At 40.3% G+C, this 25425-nt stretch overlaps 3 long non-coding RNA genes across 3 annotated transcripts; all 3 read right to left on the reverse strand.

Annotated features, from left to right (window-relative positions):
- Positions 1-2937: 2937 nt before the first annotated feature.
- Positions 2938-5856, reverse strand: LOC127341991 (uncharacterized). The gene is made up of 4 exons (XR_011754059.1): positions 5638-5856; positions 5381-5552; positions 4302-4362; positions 2938-3184 (listed from the first exon to the last, which is right to left on the reverse strand). It is a non-coding gene; the product is annotated as an uncharacterized lncRNA (long non-coding RNA).
- Positions 5857-8335: 2479 nt separating this feature from the next.
- LOC127341990 (uncharacterized) lies at positions 8336-11304 on the reverse strand. The gene is made up of 4 exons (XR_011755161.1): positions 11053-11304; positions 10796-10967; positions 9716-9776; positions 8336-8599 (listed from the first exon to the last, which is right to left on the reverse strand). It is a non-coding gene; the product is annotated as an uncharacterized lncRNA (long non-coding RNA).
- A 2445-nt stretch (positions 11305-13749) lies between these two features.
- On the reverse strand, positions 13750-16451 carry LOC139838458 (uncharacterized). The gene is made up of 3 exons (XR_011755162.1): positions 16208-16451; positions 15130-15190; positions 13750-14013 (listed from the first exon to the last, which is right to left on the reverse strand). It is a non-coding gene; the product is annotated as an uncharacterized lncRNA (long non-coding RNA).
- Between the last annotated feature and the right edge of the window lie 8974 nt (positions 16452-25425).

Consider the following 25425-nt stretch of genomic DNA (forward strand, 5'->3'; position numbering starts at 1 on the left):
ATCCTAGTAAGGAAATATTCTCGGAATTGGACGAAATCAAAGCCCGGGGGCCTATTTTCTCACGAAGCTTCCGGAAGTCCGAAGGAGAGACGAAGAGGGGCCACGGAGGGGCCACACCCTAGGCGGCGCGGCCCCCCTTGGCCGCGCGGCCCCGTGGTGTGGGGCCCCGTGCCGCCTCTTGACCTGCCCTTTCGCCTATAAAAAGTCTCCGTGACGAAAACCCCAAGCATCGAGAACCACGATACGGAAAACCTTCCCGGAGACGCCGCCGCCGCCGATCCCATCTTGGGGGATCCAGGAGATCGCCTCCGGCACCTGCCGAGAGGGGAATCATCTCCCGGAGGACTCTACGCCGCCATGGTCGCCTCCGGTGTGATGTGTGAGTAGTCTACCCCTGGACTATGGGTCCATAGCAGTAGCTAGATGGTTGTCTTCTCCCCATTGTGCTATCATTGTCGGATCTTGTGAGCTGCCTAACATGATCAAGATCATCTATCTGTAATTCTATATGTTGCGTTTGTTGGGATCCGATGAATAGAGAATACTTGTTATGTTGATTATCAAAGTTATATCTATGTGTTGTTTATGATCTTGCATGCTCTCCGTTACTAGTAGATGCTTGTAACTCCAAGAGGGAGTACTTATGCTCGATAGTGGGTTCATGCCTGCATTAACACCTGGACAAAGGACGATGTAAAAGTTCTAAGGTTGTGTTGTGCTGTTGCCACTAGGGATAAAACATTAGTGCTATGTTCAAGGATGTAGTCACTAGTTACATTACGCACCATACTTAATGCAATTGTCTGTTGCTTTGCAACTTAATACTGGAGGGGGTTCGGATGATAACCTGAAGGTGGACTTTTTAGGCATAGATGCAGTTGGATGGCGGTCTATGTACTTTGTCGTAATGCCCAATTAAATCTCACTATACTCATCATGATATGTATGTGCATGGTCATGCTCTCTTTATTTGTCAATTGCCCAACTGTAATTTGTTCACCCAACATGCTGTTCGTCTTATGGGAGAGACACCTCTAGTGAACTGTGGACCCCGGTCCAATTCTCTTTACTGAAATACAATCTACTGCAATACTGTTCTACTGTTTTCTGCAAACAATCATCTTCCACACAATACGGTTAACTCTTTGTTACAGCAAGCCGGTGAGATTGACAACCTCACTGTTTCGTTGGGGCAAAGTATCTTGGTTGTGTTGTGCAGGTTCCACGTTGGCGCCGGAATCACTGGTGTTGCGCCGCACTACATCTCGCCGCCATCAACCTTCAACGTGCTTCTTGACTCCTACTGGTCCGATTAAACCTTGGTTTCTTACTGAGGGAAACTTGCCGCTGTGCGCATCACACCTTCCTCTTGGGGTTCCCAACGGACGTGCCAACCACACGCATCAGACGTTCACTTGCCGCTTGCAAAAGCGCGTAGAAGATCTTGATCACGATCCCTCCGGCGCCATGAACGGGCAGCACCTCCGTACTCGGTCACACGTTCGGTTGTTGATGAAGACGACGCCCACCTCCCCGTTCCAGCGGGCAGCGGAAGTAGTAGGTCCTCTTGAATCCGGCAGCACGACGACGTGGTGTCGGTGGTGGTGGAGAACTCCGGCGGAGCTTCGCTAAGCGTGCGGGAGAGAAGGAGGAGCGGGGCGGCTAGGGTTTGGGGAGAGGGGGGCGCCAGCCACTCTAGGGGTGCGGCCACCTTGTGGTGTTGGGGTGGCCGGCCCCCTCCCCTTGGCCCTCATTATATAGGTGGAACACCCAAGAGTTGGTCTACAAGTCTTCGAATAAGACCCCAAACCAAAACCTTCCATAACTCATGAAACCTACCCAAGCTAGGACTCCCACTAGAGGTGGGAGTTCCACCTTCCTTGGGAGGGGTTGGCTGGCCCCCCTTGGGGAGTCCACTTGGGACTCCTCCCCCTTAGGGTTGGCCGGCCATGGGAGGTGGAGTCCCACCGGGACTCCGCCTTCCTTGGTGGTTTCTTCCGGACTTTTCTAGAACCTTCCATAGAACCTTCCGAATCATTTTAAATCACATAAAATGACATCCTATATATGAATCTTATTCTCCTGACCATTCCGGAAATCCTCGTGATGTCCGGGATCTCATCCGGGACTCCGAACAAATATTCGAACTCCATTCCATATTCAAGATCTACCATTTAAACATCCAACTTTAAGTGTGTCACCCTACGGTTCGTGAACTATGTGGACATGGTTGAGTACTCACTCCGACCAATAACCAATAGCGGGATCTGGAGATCCATAATGGCTCCCACATATTCAACGATGACTTTAGTGATCGAATGAACCATTCACATACGATACCAATTCCCTTTGTCACGCGATATTTTACTTGTCCGAGGTTTGATCATCGGTATCACTCTATACCTTGTTCAACCTCGTCTCCTGACAAGTACTCTTTACTCGTACCGTGGTATGTGGTCTCTTATGAACTTATTCATATGCTTGCAAGACATTAGACGACATTCCACCGAGAGGGCCCAGAGTATATCTATCCGTCATCGGGATGGACAAATCCCACTGTTGATCCATATGCCTCAACTCATACTTTCCGGATACTTAATACCACCTTTATAACCACCCATTTACGCAGTGGCGTTTGGTGTAATCAAAGTACCCTTCCGGTATAAGTGATTTACATGATCTCATGGTCATAAGGACTAGGTAACTATGTATCGAAAGCTTATAGCAAATAACTTAATGACGAGATCTTATGCTACGCTTAATTGGGTGTGTCCATTACATCATTCATACAATGACATAACCTTGTTATTAATAACATCCAATGTTCATGATTATGAAACTAATCATCCATTAATCAACAAGCTAGTTAAGAGGCATACTGTAACACCCTACCTTTTAATAAAGGTAAGATACCTGTGTATAGTGCAATTCCCGGGATCACTGATAGCACACACATTACAAAATATAGTAATCATTGCAATAGTATCAAATTACTACATCTTTGATCCAAAGGGTAAAGTAAAACCTTACAAATTGCATAGTCACATGGACTAGCTCAACAATATTCAAAACATACACAGCGGAAAGTAAGTCATCAATGAGCCTTCATCTTCTTCATGTGCCACAGGCAGTCATGTTGGAATGTAGACTCGAGATCCTACCACGTACTTCTCCTCAGAAAATCCTGCACGTTTGAATATGCAGCCCCACGAATGGAGGTCAGTACAATGATGTACTGGCAAATGACACTTATATGGTGGCTGTTTTGGGCATGACTATCTACATGATATTTGGCAAGTGGAGTTTAGGCAAATTTGCATAAAGCCAATTTTATCCTATATTTTATTTCAAAACAAAACATTTTGAAAATCACTTTGTATGACATTATGAAATCACACCATGGTTAAATCCTCCATGGGTTTCAGAATAATCACATGGTTACATCTCCCATGAGTTTTCGAAGGTTGATCAATTTTAAACACATTCAGAAAAGGTGATGAGATTCTTCCGTACATTCCTTGCCTAGAAGCTCAAATTGTCCATAATCGGGGACACGGCTAAGATCTTAGGTTTAACTCTCGAGAGGTTGTGCACTTTCACCTTACGACCCACCCTTCCCAATAGAAGAATGAGACAAGATCTTTCAGAAGAAGAATTCAACCATACAAACTAGACCCGTTCCCTTGGCCGTCGCCTCCACCCACTGTCTAGTCACAAGTTGAACCCCCACAACTTACTTAATCCCGGCAGAGCCCATAATACCATAAGGCTGCACTGGAAGCTAACTAAAACATGGACGACATGGTAATCTCTTTAATCCTGGGTGGCCAACCACAAGTGGAACTCACAAGCTTAAAACCCCTCACAGGTAGTAAACCCCCACACGATCCCCTGGTGAAAACCAGGTGTGCAGTCAAAAGCGACCACTCTACAACATGCGAACTCTCAGGGATTCACCACTTCAGCCAACTAGGGGCGTGGACTTCGCCACTTCAGCCTACTAGGGGCGTGGACCTGAGCAGCCGTCCACCAATCAACCAATCCACCCAGGTGTTTCATTAGGGTTGTTAATTTTAAAATTTTCAAACACTCACAACCAATAACGAAACAAAGATTTGGCATTTGATGTTGCAAAGCAAAAATTAAGGCATCCTAGCAATGGGTTTAGGAGTAGCTACACACTACTAGGGTTTGCTAAGCATAGCACAATAATTTACTTTTGAAAACAAAATCCTACCATGCATACTAGTTTCAAAACACTAATGCATAATTAAAATAAGTAGGATTTGAGTGTCACTTGCCTTTTTGGTAGTCGAAGCGCGTTCACTTCTCTTAATCAAAATACGTTACTCTCCGTACCAACTATAACATAGAATATAGCACATCATAAACATACCATTCAACAACAAAAAAAATAAACAAACATTCGATATGAACAATCATAGACATGCATGCATGCTATGCACCAATTGATTTCACAAGAGAGGTAGTGTTTATGTGTTCCATTAGGTGCTCTCTGATATGTGCAATGTTAATAAAGTATTCTGGACATTTAATTTGATTTAGAAAAACCATTAATCGAGTATCTACTTTACATATACAACCCTATTAATTAGCTACAGCAAGCATTATGGGTTGTAAAAATATGAATTTGGCTTCCCTGGATAGGTTATAGTAATACAAAAGTAGTGCAATTGGAATTATTCGAAAACGATTTATAGAATTTGAATTATCTTCGAATTACTGATTCGGATAGATTTTACTAAAGCTAGTTTGTGCACGTATCAAAGTTGTACAACTCCTATACTAAGTTGAAGTACATGATCTGAGGATTCCAGAAAGTACAAATTTGTTAAATTTGGACCAGTAGATTATTTGATATAATTTTTATAGTGAAAAAGGATTAATTAAATCATTTGAATTATGATTCGAAAACTAATGCATAACGTATACAGTATTCTTGCATATTTGGATTCTACATGTTATAAGCTTTCCAACGATATAAAGTTTGTAAATTTTGGACCTCTGGATGATTTTATAATGAATTTCTAAGTTGGACATATAATCTGATATTTAAAATTTACATTTAAAATGAGTTTGACCGAGACGCTGACTGTACTGCTGACTGTATAATTGACCGCTGACTGTACTGCTGACTGTACCGCTGACTGTACTACTGACCGTACCGCTGACTGCAGTTTGAGTTTGACCAGACTGAGTTGACTATGCTGATGTCATGATGATGTCATAAAGTTGACAGAAAATTTTGCTCAGATGGAAAAACTTTCTACATCAAAGTTGTATAGAATTAATAGATCTATCTAACTAACAAATTATATTTTACAATGGCATAATTAGTTTGACAAGATCTGGGTTATACCTTATAAGATCTGAATTTTGTAACATCATTTTCTCCTTGCTCGGTGAACGAAACAAGGTGAAACTTGCGGCAATTGAAAGATCTTGATGAGAGGAACAACTTCCGTGTTGAAGTCATGACGATTCGAGATAGTTTTGAAACTCGATTTGGCTCCGGTTGACTCGAAATAGATCTGTAGATGAGCGACAAGTGGGTACTTCAAATCAAAAAACTTTCAACATGAAAGTTGTAGAGGAAGATCAGATCTACATACTCACCAAAGGAATTTGGATTTCGGGGAACGAGCATGAACTAATTGAAGATTCCCTTTGTCAGATCTGACGCCTTGCGATGCGAAATTATCCGTGTATGGTGAATGAAAAGAGATGAGATTGGTCGGGATTGAAAGATATCGACGAGATCTACAACTTTCGTGTAGAGCCCGAAGCGATTTGAGTTAGTTTAGGTGGTCAAATCAACGAGTTAAGATTCGCTGATCTAGGATTTCGAGACGAGCAAAGGGAAAATAAAACTGCGACGTGTTGGTGGCTTTATATAGACCATAGGTCGGTGAAAAAGGTGGGCCTCGAAGTTAGGAACGCGTAGAAAAAAAGGATCTGAATTTGGAGTTGTGTAGCTCAAGAAAACTATGTTTAAGTGAAGATAAGTTTTGGCAAAACAAAAATCGTTTCGTGCCAGACAGGAACACGAGCTCGCTCGGGCGTGGCCGGTCGGTCCGGCTGGGCTGAGTTTGCTTGCTGGGCCGGTCGGTCCGGCTGGCCGGCCCACTTTATTTTATTTTCTTTTTTTTCTATTACTTGTTTCTTTTATAAAATGAGTTTTATAATTCTGATTTAAGTGAAACGAATTTCTGTAAGTTTGTAAAATTATTTTGCTCATTATAGGATAACACAAATACTTAAATTTTATAAATTATTATTTTATATTATTTTTATTACAATTTTGCCACTATGGCTATATGAGGTGGTTTCAACAAAAGTGTAGCAAACAAGTTTCTAAAAATTTGTAAAAATTAAAATAGTGTTTTAGGACAATCAAGAAACCTTTTTAAAATCCATTTGTGAAAATAAAATAATAATCATATACACTTGGCCTATATGGCTATTTGGGAAATATTTTGTAAGAAAAGTTTTCCAGGATTTTGTTTTCTTAAAAAGAATTCCATTAAGGATTTGAAAACTTTGAAAGCAAGGATATGTTTGATTTTGAAAATACTTTAAAATCGAAAGTCTTTTAAAAATACTATTTTGGAATTAACTTGTAAATAACCTATGAAAAGTTTTAATTCTTTGTGAATTTTCAATCAATTTTAAACAATCAAGCATCAAATTTATTTTTATTTTACATTCCGAATTTTAGAAAATTTCGGGATGTGACAGACTACCACCCTTAAAGGAAATCTCGTCCTTGAGATTTGAGAAAGGTTAGAAAGTTTTGGGTTCCAGATGGGCATGAGTGCTACCACCCTTAAAGAGGCTTTTGTTAGGTAGTCTTAAGTCTTGGGTTTAGGCTAAGCTGAACTTGGATATGACTTGGCACATCCGAGGATTTGGCTTGACCTAAGGTATCTTTTGAAAATATCTAAGGCTTATGGCTTCTGAGTTAATGTTCACTAGGCGAATATTTATTCACATATAGTGAACAACATATCTCTCCACGATGAGTCTAAAAGGTTCCTTCATAGTACGACTTCTAATCCAAATGGTTGGTTGAACTAATTTTTGATACTGATGGGTCACTCCTTAGGTCAAACGAAAGACCAACATGAGATTACTTCAAGGCATCCTTCATATTCTTACTTGTCGGTGTCATCGACGGTCTTCCGCTATTCTTTATCTAGTGGTTGGGTCTTCAAACTCACCGTAGTCCTACGATTGGCAGCACTTGCCTACTATAAGGGCATAATATCTATTCATCATATGGTTCAGGCTTATCAGCGACGTCTCTCTTGTAGGTATGTCTCTCTAGATTTACCATTCCTCATACAAGAGTAAACAATATGAGTAGTCGTCATGGGGGCCAATCCATGTCGCACCCAATCATTTCCTTGTTTTCAGTTTGGTATATCTCGTATTCTAACTCTTGGTCAACCTCACAAGTTTGATAAAACTTACATGGAATGATTGAATCAATGTTTCAATCCCCATTATTGAATTGTTTTGAAAATATTTCTATCGATCCCTAACTAGGGTTTTGCGTATCTCACATCCTATGCTTCTTCATCTTGATAGGAATCATCAAGGTTGGTTTCACTACTGTTGTCTTCATGGCGAGTTGCCGAGAAAACATTCTCTAGGTTGGGTATAGATGAGAACAGATAGAAAGGTTCTAAAGAAGATTTCCTACCCAAACACATCAGATCAAGGTAAAACATCTTACAAACAACTTCTATCAAGCATCAAGCAATATGTTTCATCAAACACGAACAAACTAGTATGGTCATACCTCAATTTGGTATGATCAATATTTTATTACTTTATCGTTGGTTCGCTAAATGAGAACTAATGGTGGTCTAGTCTATTTCTATATTGGATGCATCAAGTTTCTATTCTAATCCTTCGGTGTATCTTCGTGTATTGTGTAGTCTACATCGAAGTCTTCCATCAAGTCCTTCATTTGTCTCCCATGCAACACTTCTAGCAAAGTCGAAGAATGTCACATGAAGCAGCAGTTCCTCACTTCAGGCACAAGGTCACCATCTCTACTTCCTTGATGGTTTTCATGAAGTGGGTCATCTAAGGTGAGAGGAAAACAATTTTGAAGATGGAATAGATGAGAATACCAGAAGTTCACAAAGCAAACATCTTTTTGATTAAAATAGGATTAGACAAAATTTTCATCCTAGGGTCTTCCTATTTCTAATCCAAACCTAGGGTCTCGATCCTACAGGCAACACTATGCTCTGATACCATTCTGTAACACCCTACCTTTTAATAAAGGTAAGATACCTGTGTATAGTGCTATTCCCGGGATCACTGATAGCACACACATTACAAAATATAGTAATCATTGCAATAGTATCAAATTACTACATCTTTGATCCAAAGGGTAAAGTAAAACCTTACAAATTGCATAGTCACATGGACTAGCTCAACAATATTCAGAACATACACAGCGGAAAGTAAGTCATCAATGAGCCTTCATCTTCTTCATGTGCCACAGGCAGTCATGTTGGAATGTAGACTCGAGATCCTACCACGTACTTCTCCTCAGAAAATCCTGCACGTTTGAATATGCAGCCCCACGAATGGAGGTCAGTACAATGATGTACTGGCAAATGACACTTATATGGTGGCTGTTTTGGGCATGACTATCTACATGATATTTGGCAAGTGGAGTTTAGGCAAATTTGCATAAAGCCAATTTTATCCTATATTTTATTTCAAAACAAAACATTTTGAAAATCACTTTGTATGACATTATGAAATCACACCATGGTTAAATCCTCCATGGGTTTCAGAATAATCACATGGTTACATCTCCCATGAGTTTTCGAAGGTTGATCAATTTTAAACACATTCAGAAAAGGTGATGAGATTCTTCCGTACATTCCTTGCCTAGAAGCTCAAATTGTCCATAATCGGGGACACGGCTAAGATCTTAGGTTTAACTCTCGAGAGGTTGTGCACTTTCACCTTACGACCCACCCTTCCCAATAGAAGAATGAGACAAGATCTTTCAGAAGAAGAATTCAACCATACAAACTAGACCCGTTCCCTTGGCCGTCGCCTCCACCCACTGTCTAGTCACAAGTTGAACCCCCACAACTTACTTAATCCCGGCAGAGCCCATAATACCATAAGGCTGCACTGGAAGCTAACTAAAACATGGATGACATGGTAATCTCTTTAATCCTGGGTGGCCAACCACAAGTGGAACTCACAAGCTTAAAACCCCTCACAGGTAGTAAACCCCCACACGATCCCCTGGTGAAAACCAGGTGTGCAGTCAAAAGCGACCACTCTACAACATGCGAACTCTCAGGGATTCACCACTTCAGCCAACTAGGGGCGTGGACTTCGCCACTTCAGCCTACTAGGGGCGTGGACCTGAGCAGCCGTCCACCAATCAACCAATCCACCCAGGTGTTTCATTAGGGTTGTTAATTTTAAAATTTTCAAACACTCACAACCAATAACGAAACAGCATTTGGCATTTGATGTTGCAAAGCAAAAATTAAGGCATCCTAGCAATGGGTTTAGGAGTAGCTACACACTACTAGGGTTTGCTAAGCATAGCACAATAATTTACTTTTGAAAACAAAATCCTACCATGCATACTAGTTTCAAAACACTAATGCATAATTAAAATAAGTAGGATTTGAGTGTCACTTGCCTTTTTGGTAGTCGAAGCGCGTTCACTTCTCTTAATCAAAATACGTTACTCTCCGTACCAACTATAACATAGAATATAGCACATCATAAACATACCATTCAACAACAACAAAAATAAACAAACATTCGATATGAACAATCACAGACATGCATGCATGCTATGCACCAATTGATTTCACAAGAGAGGTAGTGTTTATGTGTTCCATTAGGTGCTCTCTGACATGTGCAAATGTTAATAAAGTATTCTGGACATTTAATTTGATTTAGAAAAACCATTAATCGAGTATCTACTTTACATATACAACCCTATTAATTAGCTACAGCAAGCATTATGGGTTGTAAAAATATGAATTTGGCTTCCCTGGATAGGTTATAGTAATACAAAAGTAGTGCAATTGGAATTATTCGAAAACGATTTATAGAATTTGAATTATCTTCGAATTACTGATTCGGATAGATTATACTAAAGCTAGTTTGTGCACGTATCAAAGTTGTACAACTCCTGTACTAAGTTGAAGTACATGATCTGAGGATTCCAGAAAGTACAAATTTGTTAAATTTGGACCAGTAGATTATTTGATATAATTTTTATAGTGAAAAAGGATTAATTAAATCATTTGAATTATGATTCGAAAACTAATGCATAACATATACAGTATTCTTGCATATTTGGATTCTACATGTTATAAGCTTTCCAACGATATAAAGTTTGTAAATTTTGGACCTCTGGATGATTTTATAATGAATTTCTAAGTTGGACATATAATCTGATATTTAAAATTTACATTTAAAATGAGTTTGACCGAGACGCTGACTGTACTGCTGACTGTATAATTGACCGCTGACTGTACTGCTGACTGTACCGCTGACTGTACTACTGACCGTACCGCTGACTGCAGTTTGAGTTTGACCAGACTGAGTTGACTATGCTGATGTCATGATGATGTCATAAAGTTGACAGAAAATTTTGCTCAGATGGAAAAACTTTCTACATCAAAGTTGTATAGAATTAATAGATCTATCTAACTAACAAATTATATTTTACAATGGCATAATTAGTTTGACAAGATCTGGGTTATACCTTATAAGATCTGAATTTTGTAACATCATTTTCTCCTTGCTCGGTGAACGAAACAAGGTGAAACTTGCGGCAATTGAAAGATCTTGATGAGAGGAACAACTTCCGTGTTGAAGTCATGACGATTCGAGATCGTTTTGAAACTCGATTTGGCTCCGGTTGACTCGAAATAGATCTGTAGATGAGCGACAAGTGGGTACTTCAAATCGAAAAACTTTCAACATGAAAGTTGTATTCGAAGATCAAATCTACATACTCACCAAAGGAATTTGGATTTCGGGGAACGAGCATGAACTAATTGAAGATTCCCTTTGTCAGATCTGACGCCTTGCGATGCGAAATTATCCGTGTATGGTGAATGAAAAGAGATGAGATTGGTCGGGATTGAAAGATCTCGACGAGATCTACAACTTTCGTGTAGAGCCCGAAGCGATTTGAGGTAGTTTAGGTGGTCAAATCAACGAGTTAAGATTCGCTGATCTAGGATTTCGAGACGAGTAAAGGGAAAATGAAACTGCGACGTGTTGGTGGCTTTATATAGACCATAGGTCGGTGGAAAGGGTGGGCCTCGAAGTTAGGAATGCGTAGAAAAAAAGATCTGAATTTGGAGTTGTGTAGCTCAAGAAAACTATGTTTAAGTGAAGATAAGTTTTGGCAAAACGAAAATCGTTTCCTCCACACACGAACATGAGCTCGCTCGGGCGTGGCCGGTCGGTCCGGCTGGGCTGAGTTTGCTTGCTGGGCCGGTCGGTCCGGCTGGCCGGCCCACTTTATTTTTTTTTCTTTTTTTTTCTATTACTTTTTTCTTTTATAAAATGAGTTTTATAATTCTGATTTAAGTGAAACGAATTTCTGTAAGTTTGTAAAATTATTTTGCTCATTATAGGATAACACAAATACTTAAATTTTATAAATTATTATTTTATATTATTTTTATTACAATTTTGCCACTATGGCTATATGAGGTGGTTTCAACAAAAGTGTAGCAAACAAGTTTCTAAAAATTTGTAAAAATTAAAATAGTGTTTTAGGACAATCAAGAAACCTTTTTAAAATCCATTTGTGAAAATAAAATAATAATCATATACACTTGGCCTATATGGCTATTTGGGAAATATTTTGTAAGAAAAGTTTTCCAGGATTTTGTTTTCTTAAAAAGAATTCCATTAAGGATTTGAAAACTTTGAAAGCAAGGATATGTTTGATTTTGAAAATACTTTAAAATCGAAAGTCTTTTAAAAATACTATTTTGGAATTAACTTGTAAATAACCTATGAAAAGTTTTAATTCTTTGTGAATTTTCAATCAATTTCAAACAATCAAGCATCAAATTTATTTTTATTTTACATTCCGAATTTTAGAAAATTTCGGGATGTGACAGACTACCACCCTTAAAGGAAATCTCGTCCTTGAGATTTGAGAAAGGTTAGAAAGTTTTGGGTTCCAGATAGGCATGAGTGCTACCACCCTTAAAGAGGCTTTTGTTAGGTAGTCTTAAGTCTTGGGTTTAGGCTATGCTGAACTTGGATATGGCTTGGCACATCCGAGGATTTGGCTTGACCTAAGGTATCTTTTGAAAATATCTAAGGCTTATGGCTTCTGAGTTAATGTTCACTAGGCGAATATTTATTCACATATAGTGAACAACATATCTCTCCAAGATGAGTCTAAAAGGTTCCTTCATAGTACGACTTCTAATCCAAATGTTTGGTTGAACTAATTTTTGATACTGATGGGTCACTCCTTAGGTCAAACGAAAGACCAACATGAGATTACTTCAAGGCATCCTTCATATTCTTACTTGTCGGTGTCATCGACGGTCTTCCGCTATTCTTTATCTAGTGGTTGGGTCTTCAAACTCACCGTAGTCCTACGGTTGGTAGCACTTGCCTACTATAAGGGCATAATATCTATTCATCATATGGTTCAGGCTTATCAGCGACGTCTCTCTTGTAGGTATGTCTCTCTAGATTTACCATTCCTCATACAAGAGTAAACAATATGAGTAGTCGTCATGGGGGCCAATCCATGTCGCACCCAATCATTTCCTTGTTTTCAGTTTGGTATATCTCGTATTCTAACTCTTGGTCAACCTCACAAGTTTGATAAAACTTACATGGAATGATTGAATCAATGTTTCAATCCCCATTATTGAATTGTTTTGAAAATATTTCTATCGATCCCTAACTAGGGTTTTGCGTATCTCACATCCTATGCTTCTTCATCTTGATAGGAATCATCAAGGTTGGTTTCACTACTGTTGTCTTCATGGCGAGTTGCCGAGAAAACATTCTCTAGGTTGGGTATAGATGAGAACAGATAGAAAGGTTCTAAAGAAGATTTCCTACCCAAACACATCAGATCAAGGTAAAACATCTTACAAACAACTTCTATCAAGCATCAAGCAATATGTTTCATCAAACACGAACAAACTAGTATGGTCATACCTCAATTTGGTATGATCAATATTTTGTTACTTTATCGTTGGTTCGCTAAATGAGAACTAATGGTGGTCTAGTCTATTTCTATATTGGATGCATCAAGTTTCTATTCTAATCCTTCGGTGTATCTTCGTGTATTGTGTAGTCTACATCGAAGTCTTCCATCAAGTCCTTCATTTGTCTCCCATGCAACACTTCTAGCAAAGTCGAAGAATGTCACATGAAGCAGCAGTTCCTCACTTCAGGCACAAGGTCACCATCTCTACTTCCTTGATGGTTTTCATGAAGTGGGTCATCTAAGGTGAGAGGAAAACAATTTTGAAGATGGAATAGATGAGAATACCAGAAGTTCATAAAGCAAACATCTTTTTGATTAAAATAGGATTAGACAAAATTTTCATCCTAGGGTCTTCCTATTTCTAATCCAAACCTAGGGTCTCGATCCTACAGGCAACACTATGCTCTGATACCATTCTGTAACACCCTACCTTTTAATAAAGGTAAGATACCTGTGTATAGTGCTATTCCCGGGATCACTGATAGCACACACATTACAAAATATAGTAATCATTGCAATAGTATCAAATTACTACATCTTTGATCCAAAGGGTAAAGTAAAACCTTACAAATTGCATAGTCACATGGACTAGCTCAACAATATTCAGAACATACACAGCGGAAAGTAAGTCATCAATGAGCCTTCATCTTCTTCATGTGCCACAGGCAGTCATGTGGGAATGTAGACTCGAGATCCTACCACGTACTTCTCCTTAGAAAATCCTGCACGTTTGAATATGCAGCCCCACGAATGGAGGTCAGTACAATGATGTACTGGCAAATGACACTTATATGGTGGCTGTTTTGGGCATGACTATCTACATGATATTTGGCAAGTGGAGTTTAGGCAAATTTGCATAAAGCCAATTTTATCCTATATTTTATTTCAAAACAAAACATTTTGAAAATCACTTTGTATGACATTATGAAATCACACCATGGTTAAATCCTCCATGGGTTTCAGAATAATCACATGGTTACATCTCCCATGAGTTTTCGAAGGTTGATCAATTTTAAACACATTCAGAAAAGGTGATGAGATTCTTTCGTACATTCCTTGCCTAGAAGCTCAAATTGTCCATAACCGGGGACACGGCTAAGATCTTAGGTTTAACTCTCGAGAGGTTGTGCACTTTCACCTTACGACCCACCCTTCCCAAGAGAAGAATGAGACAAGATCTTTCAGAAGAAGAATTCAACCATACAAACTAGACCCGTTCCCTTGGCCGTCGCCTCCACCCACTGTCTAGTCACAAGTTGAACCCCCACAACTTACTTAATCCCGGCAGAGCCCATAATACCATAAGGCTGCACTGGAAGCTAACTAAAACATGGACGACATGGTAATCTCTTTAATCCTGGGTGGCCAACCACAAGTGGAACTCACAAGCTTAAAACCCCTCATAGGTAGTAAACCCCCACACGATCCCCTGGTGAAAACCAGGTGTGCAGTCAAAAGCGACCACTCTACAACATGCGAACTCTCAGGGATTCACCACTTCAGCCAACTAGGGGCGTGGACTTCGCCACTTCAGCCTACTAGGGGCGTGGACCTGAGCAGCCGTCCACCAATCAACCAATCCACCCAGGTGTTTCATTAGGGTTGTTAATTTTAAAATTTTCAAACACTCACAACCAATAACGAAACAGCATTTGGCATTTGATGTTGCAAAGGAAAAATTAAGGCATCCTAGCAATGGGTTTAGGAGTAGCTACACACTACTAGGGTTTGCTAAGCATAGCACAATAATTTACTTTTGAAAACAAAATCCTACCATGCATACTAGTTTCAAAACACTAATGCATAATTAAAATAAGTAGGATTTGAGTGTCACTTGCCTTTTTGGTAGTCGAAGCGCGTTCACTTCTCTTAATCAAAATACGTTACTCTCCGTACCAACTATAACATAGAATATAGCACATTATAAACATACCATTCAACAACAACAAAAATAAACAAACATTCGATATGAACAATCATAGACATGCATGCATGCTATGCACCAATTGATTTCACAAGAGATGTAGTGTTTATGTGTTCCATTAGGTGCTCTCTGATATGTGCAATGTTAATAAAGTATTCTGGACATTTAATTTGATTTAGAAAAACCATTAATCGAGTATCTACTTTACATATACAACCCTATTAATTAGCTACAGCAAGCATTATGGGTTGTAAAAATATGAATTTGGCTTTCCTGGATAGGTTATAGTAATACAAAAGTAGTGCAATTGGAATTATTCGAAACGATTTATAGAATTTGAATTATCTTCGAATTACTGATTCGGATAGATTTTACTAAAGCTAGTTTGTGCACGTATCAAAGTTGTACAACTCCTATACTAAGTTGAAGTACATGATCTGAGGATTCCAGAAAGTACAAATTTGTTAAATTTGGACCAGTAGATTATTTGATATAATTTTTATAGTGAAAAAGGATTAATTAAATCATTTGAATTATGATTCGAAAACTAATGCATAACATATACAGTATTCTTGCATATTTGGATTCTACATGTTATAAGCTTTCCAACGATATAAAGTTTGTAAATTTTGGACCTGTGGATGATTTTATAATGAATTTCTAAGTTGGACATATAATCTGATATTTAAAATTTACATTTAAAATGAGTTTGACCGAGACGCTGACTGTACTGCTGACTGTATAATTGACCGCTGACTGTACTGCTGACTGTACCGCTGACTGTACTGCTGACCGTACCGCTGACTGCAGTTTGAGTTTGACCAGACTGAGTTGACTATGCTGATGTCATGATGATGTCATAAAATTGATAGAAAAATTTGCTCAGATGGAAAAACTTTCTACATCAAAGTTTTATAGAATTAATAGATCTATCTAACTAACAAATTACATTTTACAATGGCATAATTAGTTTGACAAGATCTGGGTTATACCTTATAAGATCTGAATTTTGTAACATCATTTTCTCCTTGCTCGGTGAACGAAACAAGGTGAAACTTGCGGCAATTGAAAGATCTTGATGAGAGGAACAACTTCCGTGTTGAAGTCATGACGATTCGAGATCGTTTTGAAACTCGATTTGGCTCCGGTTGACGCGAAATAGATTTGTAGATGAGCGACAAGTTGGTACTTCAAATCGAAAAACTTTCAACATGAAAGTTATAGAGGATGATCAGATCTACATACTCACCAAAGAAATTTGGATTTCGGGGAACGAGCACGAACTAATTGAAGATTCCCTCTGTCAGACCTGACGCCTTGCGATGCGAAATTATCCGTGTATGGTGAATGAAAAGAGATGAGATTGGTCGGGATTGAAAGATCTCGACGAGATCTACAACTTTCGTGTAGAGCCCGAAGCGATTTGAGGTAGTTTAGGTGGTCAAATCAACGAGTTAAGATTCGCTGATCTAGGATTTCGAGACGAGTAAAGGGAAAACGAAACTGCGACGTGTTGGTGTCTTTATATAGACCATAGGTCGTGGAAAAGATGGGCCTCGAAGTTAGGAACGCGTAGAAACAAAGGGATCTGAATTTGGAGTTGTGTAGCTCAAGAAAACTATGTTTAAGTGAAGATAAGTTTTGGCAAAACTAAAATCGTTTCGTGCCAGACACGAACACCGAGCTCGCTCGGGCGTGGCCGGTCGGTCCGGCTGGGCTGAGTTTGCTTGCTGGGCCGGTCGGTCCGGCTGGCCGGCCCACTTTATTTTTTTCTTTTTTTTCTATTACTTGTTTCTTTTATAAAATGAGTTTTATAATTTTGATTTAAGTGAAACGAATTTCTGTAAGTTTGTAAAATTATTTTGCTCATTATAGGATAACACAAATACTTAAATTTTATAAATTATTATTTTATATTATTTTTATTACAATTTTGCCACTATGGCTATATGAGGTGGTTTCAACAAAAGTGTAGCAAACAAGTTTCTAAAAATTTGTAAAAATTAAAATAGTGTTTTAGGACAATCAAGAAACCTTTTTAAAATCCATTTGTGAAAATAAAATAATAATCATATACACTTGGCCTATATGGCTATTTGGGAAATATTTTGTAAGAAAAGTTTTCCAGGATTTTGTTTTCTTAAAAAGAATTCCATTAAGGATTTGAAAACTTTGAAAGCAAGGATATGTTTGATTTTGAAAATACTTTAAAATCAAAAGTCTTTTACAAATACTATTTTGGAATTAACTTGTAAATAACCTATGAAAAGTTTTAATTCTTTGTGAATTTTCAATCAATTTCAAACAATCAAGCATCAAATTTATTTTTATTTTACATTCCGAATTTTAGAAAATTTCGGGATGTGACACATACTAGGGACTCTTTGTTGTTTACATATCACACATGTACTAATATTTCGGTTAATACAATTATAGCATGACATATAAACATTTATCATAAACATAAAGATATAAATAATAACCACTTTATTATTGCCTCTAGGGCATATCTCCTTCGGTCTCCCACTTGCACTAGAGTCAATAATCTAGATTACATTGTAATATACCTAACACCCATGGCATTCTGGTGTTGGTCATGCTTTGCCCTAGGGAGAGCTTTAGTCAACGGATCTGCTACATTCAGATCAGTGTGTACTTTGCAAATCTTTACTTCTCCATCTTCGATGTACTCGCGAATCGAGTGGTAACGCAGCTTGATATGCTTCAGCCTCTTGTGTGACCTTGGCTCTTGTGCATTGGCGATGGCACCCATGTTATCACAGTAAATGATTAATGGGTCCAATGCACTAGGAACCACACCGAGCTCTACAATGAACCTCTTCATCCATACCGCTTCTGATGAAGCCTCTGAAGCCGCTATATACTATGATTCTGTTGAAGAATTCGCCACCGTGCACTGCTTCGAGCTTGCCCAGCTTACTGCAGCACCATTCAATATAAACACGTACCCAGACTGTGACTTAGAGTCATCAGGATCAGTGTTCCAACTTGCATCGGTGTAACCGTTTACAACGAGCTCTTGGTCACCTCCATAACAAAGAAACATATCCTTAGTTCTTTTCAAGTACTTTAGGATATTCTTGACCGCTGTCCAGTGTTCCATTCCTGGATCACTTTGATATCACGCTAGTCAAACTAACGACATGTGCTATATCCGGTCTAGTACATAGCATGGCATACATGATAGATCCTACTGCCGAGGCATAGGGGATATTACTCATCCTTTCTCTTTCTTCTGCCGTAGCCGGTCCTTGAGTCTTACTCAAGACCTTGCCTGGTAACATAGGTAAGAACCCTTTCTTACTTTCGTCCATTCTAAACTTCTTTAGAATCTTGTCCAGATATGTACTCTGTGATAGCCCTATTAGGCGTCTTGATCTATCTCTATAAATCTTGATGCCTAATATATACGATGCTTCACCAAGGTCTTTCATTGAAAAACTATTATTCAAATAACCTTTTACACTGCTTAATAGTTCTATATCATTTTCGATCAATAATATGTCATCTACATATAATATCAGAAATGCTACAGAGCTCCCACTCACTTTCTTGTAAATACAGGCCTCTCCATGACACTGTATAAACCCGAAGTCTTTGATCACCTTATCAAAGCGTCGGTTCCAACTTCTTGATGCTTGCTTCAGTCCATAGATTGAACGCTGAAGTTTGCATACTTTGTTGCATTTTTAGGATCGACAAAACCTTTGGGTTGTACCATATACAACTCTTCCTCAATGTCTCCATTAAGGAACGCCGTTTTGACATCCATCTGCCAAATCTCATAATCGAAAAATGCAGCTATTACTAACAAAATCCTCACAGATTTTAGCTTCGCTACAGGTGAGAAAGTCTCATTGTAGTCAACTCCTTGAATTTGTCGGAAACCCTTTGCGACAAGTCGAGCTTTATAGACAGTAATATTACCATCAGCATCTGTTTTTCTCTTGAAAATCCATTTATTCTCGACAGCCTTTCGGCTATCAGGTAAGTCTACCAAAGTCCATACTTTGTTATCATACATGGATCCCATTTCGGATTTCATGGCTTCTTGCCATTTGTTGGAATCTGGGCTCATCATCGCTTCTTCATACGTCGCAGGGTCCTCATCATTGTTATCCACAATCATGACATTTAGACAAGGATCATACCAATCAGGAGTGGCACGCTCCCTTGTCGATCTGCGAGGTTCAGTAGTTTCCTCGTTCGAAGTTTCATGATCATTATCATTAGCTTCCTCTGTTGCCGGTGTAGGCGGTACAGGTACAACTTCCGGTACTGCGCTACTCTGATCAACGAGTATAGATTCATCAATCTCATCGAGTTCTACTTTTCTTCCAGTCACTTCTTTAGTGAGAGATTCTTTCTCAAGAAAGGTTCCGTTCTTAGCAACAAAGATTTTGCCTTCGGATCTATGATAGAAAGTGTACCCTATAGTTTCCTTAGGGTACCCTATGAAGACGCATTTCTCCGCTTTGGGTTCTAGCTTGTCCGGTTGTAACTTCTTTACATAGGCTTCGCAACCCCAAACTTTCAGGAACGACAGCTTAGGTTTCTTATTAAACCATAATTCATACGGTGTCGTTTCTACGGATTTTGATGGTGCTCTATTTAAAGTGAATGCGGCTGTCTCTAATGCATAACTCCAAAATGATAACGGCAAATCAGTAAGAGACATCATAGAACGAACCATATCTAAGAGAGTTCGATTACGACGTTCGGACACACCGTTTCGTTGTGGTGTTCCTGGCGGTGTCAATTGTGAAAGTATTCCGCATTTCTTTAAATGCATGCCAAACTCATAACTCAGATATTCACCTCCACGATCAGATCGTAGAAATTTAATCTTCTTGTTACGTTGATTTTCTACTTCACTTTGGAATTCCTTAAACTTCTCGAAAGTTTCGGATTTATGTTTCATGAAATAGATATATCCATATCTACTCAGATCATCTGTGAAGGTTAGAACATAACGATAACCACCGCGTGATGCTACACTCATTGGTCCGCACACATTGGTATGTATGATTTCCAATAAGTCTGTAGCTCGCTCCATCATACCAGAAAATGGAGTCTTAGTCATTTTTCCCATTAGACATGCTTCGCATCTATCAAGTGACTCAAAGTCAAGTGATTCAAGTAATCCATCGGTATGGAGTTTCTTCATGCGTTTCACTCCAATATGACCAAGACGACAGTGCCACATATAAGTAGAATTATCATTCAATTTAATTCGCTTAGCATCAATGTTATGTATATGCGTATCACTACTATCGAGATCTAACAGAAATAAGCCATTCTTTTCTAGTGCTCGACCATAAAAGATATTATTCATAAAAATAGAACAACCATTATTCTCATACTTGAATGAATAACCGTCTTGCATTAAACAAGATCCAGATATAATGTTCATGCTCAACGCGGGTACAAAATAACAATTATTTAGGCTTAAAACTAATCATGAAGGTAGATGTAGAGGAAGTGTGCCGACAGCGATCACATCGACTTTGGATCCGTTTCCAACGCGCATCGTCACTTCATCTTTCAGTAGTCTTCGTTTATTCTTTAGTTCCTGTTTCGAGTTACAAATATGAGCAACCGAACCAGTATCAAATACCCAGGTACTAGAACGAGAACCAGTGAGATAAACATCTATAACATGTATATCATATATACCTTCTTTCTTCTTCTTGACAAGGCCGCTCTTCAGATCAGCCAGATACTTGGAGCAATTACGTTTCCAGTGTCCCTTCTCCTTGCAGTAATAGCACTCAGCATCAGGCTTAGGGCCGTTCTTAGGTTTCATAGGAGGCGTGGCAGCTTTCTTGCCACCCTTCTTGAATTTTCCCTTAGACTTGCCCTGTTTCTTGAAACTGGTGGTCTTGTTGACCATCAACACTTGGTGCTCTTTCTTGATCTCAATCTCAGCAGCTTTTAGCATGCCAAAGAGTTCAGGTAACTCCTTGTTCATGTTCTGCATATTGTAGTTCATCACAAAGTTCTTGTAACTTGGTGGCAGTGATTGAAGGACACGATTAATCCCAATCTGTTAGGAATCACTATTCCCAAGTCATCGAGTTTCTTCGCATGCCCGGTCATGGCGAGCATGTGCTCACTAATGGAGCTGCCTTCTTCCATCATACAGTTGAAGAAATGTTTCGATGCTTCATAGCATTCCACGGCCGCATGAGTCTCAAAAATAGCTTTCAGCTCTTTCATCAACTCATGAGGATCGTGGTGCTCAAAACGTTTTTGAAGATCGGATTCCGTGACCGCACAGATGGCACACTGAACTTGAGAGTACCGAGTTTTCCGAGTCTCGTAAACAGCTTTTACTTCATCGGTTTCAGTTTCTGCAGGAGGATCACCTAGCGGTGCATCAAGCACATATTGCAGATTTCCGCCATAGAGGAAGATCCTCACATGACGGAACCAGTCGGTGAAGTTGCTACCGTTGCTCTTAAGTTTTTCTTTCTCTAGGAACTGGTTAAAATTGATTGGGGACGCCATCTCTACAACATATATTTGCAAAAGTTTAGACTAAGTTTATGACAAATTGAGTTCAAATTTTAATTCAACATAATTAAAAATCTAGGTGAACTCCCACTCAAAACAATATCCCTCGCATTGTCTTAGTGATCACACGAACCAAATCCACCGCACCTAAGTCCGATCATCACGAGACAAGGTGTGATTTCAATGGCGAACACTCAAAGTGTTCATCATATCAACCATATGATTCATGCTCTACCTTTCGGTATCACGTGTTCCGAGACCATGTCTGTACATGCTAGGCTCGTCAAGGCCACCTTAGTATCCGCATGTGCAAAACTGTCTTGCACCCGTTGTATGCACTTGTTGATTCTATCACACCCGATCATCACGAGATGCTTCGAAACGACAAGTCTTGGCAACGGTGCTACTAAGGATGAACACTTTATTATCTTGAGATTTTTAGTGAGGGATCATCTTATAATGCTACCGTCGCGATCTAAGCAAAATAAGATGCATAAAAGGATTAACATCACATGCAGTTCATATGTGATATGATATGGCCCTTTTGTCTTTGCGCCTTTGATCTTCATCTCCAAAGCACGGACATGATCTCCATCATCTTTGGGCATGATCTCCATCATCGTCGGCGTAGCGTCAAGGTCAATGGCGCCGTCTTCATGATTGTCCTCCATGTAGCAACTATTACAACTACTTTGAAATACTACTCAACATGAAATTTAAAGACAACCATAAGGCTCCTGCCGGTTGCCACAATACAATAATGATCATCTCATACATATTCATCATCACATTATGGCCATATCACATCACCAAACCCTGCAAAAACAAGTTAGACGTCTCTAATTTGGTTTGCATATTTTACGTGGTTTAGGGTTTTCGAGAGAGATCTAATCTACCTACGAACATGAACCACAACGTTGATACTAATGTTTTCAATAGAAGAGTAAATTGAATCTTCACTATAGTAGGAGAGACAGACACCCGCAAAGCCTCTTATGCAATACAAGTTGCATGTCGAACGAGGAACAAGTCTCATGAACGCGGTCATGTAAAGTTAGTCCGAGCCGTTTCATCCCACTATGCCACAAAGATGCAAAGTACTCAAAATAAAGATAACAAGAGCATCAACACCCACAAAACCATTGTGTTCTACTCGTGCAACCATCTATGCATAGACACGGCTCTAATACCACTGTAGGATAACGTTGCATAGAAAACAAAAAATTTCCTACCGCGAACACGCAATCCAAGCCAAGATGCAATCTAGAAGACGGTAGCAACGAGGGGATTATCGAGTCTCACCCTTGAAGAGATTCCAAAGCCTACAAGATGAGGCTCTTGTTGCTGCGGTAGACATTCACTTGCCGCTTGCAAAAGCGCGTAGAAGATCTTGATCACGATCCCTCCGGCGCCACGAACGGGCAGCACCTCCGTACTCGGTCACACGTTCGGTTGTTGATGAAGACGACGTCCACCTCCCCGTTCCAGCGGGCAGCGGAAGTAGTAGCTCCTCTTGAATCCGGTAGCACGACGGCGTGGTGTCGGTGGTGGTGGAGAACTCCGGTGGAGCTTCGCTAAGCGTGCGGGAGAGAAGGAGGAGCGGGGCGGCTAGGGTTTGGGGAGAGGGGGGCGCCGGCCACTCTAGGGGTGCGGCCACCTTGTGGTGTTGGGGTGGCCGGCCCCCTCCCCTTGGCCCTCATTATATAGGTGGAACACCCAAGAGTTGGTCTACAAGTCTTCGAATAAGACCCCAAACCAAAACCTTCCATAACTCATGAAACCTACCCAAGCTAGGACTCCCACTAGAGGTGGGAGTTCCACCTTCCTTGGGAGGGGGTGGCCGGCCCCCCTTGGGGAGTCCACTTGGGACTCCTCCCCCTTAGGGTTGGCCGGCCATGGGAGGTGGAGTCCCACTGGGACTCCGCCTTCCTTGGTGGTTTCTTCCGGACTTTTCTAGAACCTTCTAGAACCTTCCATAGAACCTTCCGAATCATTTTAAATCACATAAAATGACATCCTATATATGAATCTTATTCTCCGGACCATTCCGGAACTCCTCGTGATGTCCGTGATCTCATCCGGGACTCCGAACAAATATTCGAACTCCATTCCATATTCAAGATCTACCATTTCAACATCCAACTTTAAGTGTGTCACCCTACGGTTCGTGAACTATGTGGACATGGTTGAGTACTCACTCCGACCAATAACCAATAGCGGGATCTGGAGATCCATAATGGCTCCCACATATTCAACGATGACTTTAGTGATCGAATAAACCATTCACATACGATACCAATTCCCTTTGTCACGCGATATTTTACTTGTCCGAGGTTTGATCATCGGTATCACTCTATACCTTGTTCAACCTCGTCTCCTGACAAGTACTCTTTACTCGTACCGTGGTATGTGGTCTCTTATGAACTTATTCATATGCTTGCAAGACATTAGACGACACTCCACCGAGAGGGCCCAGAGTATATCTATCCATCATCGGGATGGACAAATCCCACTGTTGATCCATATGCCTCAACTCATACTTTCCGGATACTTAATCCCACCTTTATAACCACCCATTTACGCAGTGGCTGACACGCGTACAGCACGCGACCGTTGGGAACCCCAAGTGGAAGGTGTGATGCGTACAGCAGTAAGTTTCCCTCAGTTAGAAACCAAGGTTTATCGAACCAGTAGGAGTCAAGAAGCATGTTGAAGGTTGATGGTGTTGCGGTCAGAAACCCACCGGCGAGCAGCGACGGGCAACACAGTAGAGCCGGGAGGCTCCCAGGACTGCGGCTGGCCCTGGTCCCTCCGAGCGATGGCCCGCAAAGACTCGGCACGCACGTCCGATGCTGGTGCAAGGGCGTGCCACCTGACCTATACCTGGTCAGGAAGGTGATGGATGTGCCTCGCTTAGTTTCCTGCATGGCATACACGTAAACATTAAATACGAGCCTCGATCGGCTCTCAGGTTGTCCTGTGAATCGGCTCAAAGAGCCGATCCACCCATGATCCGTACGAGGTGTACGAATATATGGTGGTCCTGCTTGATCAAAACAAAGCTAAAACGACCTACTACGATCTAGGGTTTTCACCACATAATCGGAACATCCTACTCGTGATTGAGCCTGGCGGCCACGCACGGTGATCGTAAACCGACCCTAGACAAGGCCTAAAAACCAACACGAGGTTGATCCCCGGAACATCCTGTCTAGGGCTAGCAAACTACACCCTACGTGCCACTGGATCCTTCAACCCGTTTGTAAGGCCTAACTATGCAGATATTAAACTAATCCTTGAAGAACAAGGAGCAATCATAACGGATCGGATCTACTAAATAATGATCAAGCGGGGTGCCGCCCTTACACCTAAGATAGGTGTAAGGGCGGCTAGACGTCTCAGGGTTGCACGACGACAGCATATGATACGATGAACAATGCTAACCCTAACACGTCTAAGATAACTACGTTGCTCGCCATAAAAAAGGCTTCAGTACGAGCAACGCATGAACAGCGAATAAACTTGTACTGCCTAGATCGCAAGATGCGATCTAGGCAGCATGATGCTTACCCGGAAGAAACCCTCGAGACAAGGGAGTTGGCGATGCGCCTAGATTGGTTTGTGGTGAACGTGATTGTTCTTTATTTCATAAACCCTAGATACATATTTATAG

The sequence above is a fragment of the Lolium perenne genome, chromosome 3 (genome assembly GCF_019359855.2).
Source record: "Lolium perenne isolate Kyuss_39 chromosome 3, Kyuss_2.0, whole genome shotgun sequence".
Taxonomy (NCBI): Eukaryota; Viridiplantae; Streptophyta; class Magnoliopsida; order Poales; family Poaceae; genus Lolium; species Lolium perenne.